This window comes from Populus euphratica, unplaced genomic scaffold (assembly GCF_000495115.2).
Source record: "Populus euphratica unplaced genomic scaffold, PopEup_1.0 scaffold1878.1, whole genome shotgun sequence".
NCBI lineage: Eukaryota > Viridiplantae > Streptophyta > Magnoliopsida > Malpighiales > Salicaceae > Populus > Populus euphratica.
Genome location: NW_011501720.1, coordinates 14,151 through 14,432, shown reverse-complemented (window position 1 = coordinate 14,432; position 282 = coordinate 14,151).

Here is a 282-nt window from a genome sequence, read left to right as displayed (position 1 = left end):
GTTTCACATATTTGACATACAATGTTTTCAATAGATTTAAATTGACCACTCTTTTTCAATTCTAGTGCCTCGACTTTTCTAGCTAAAGATGCAAACTTGACTTGGAGATCATGATCTTCCGTAAGGTTGTACAAACCTCCACTAGATGTATGAGGTTGAGTTTTACTCAAAGTCTTATACGTGCCTATAGTGTTCTTTAAACTTGATATTAACGAAAGCAAACATAAACAATATAAAAAATACAAAGAGAGAAAACAAAAGCATGATCTTGATCTGAAAACC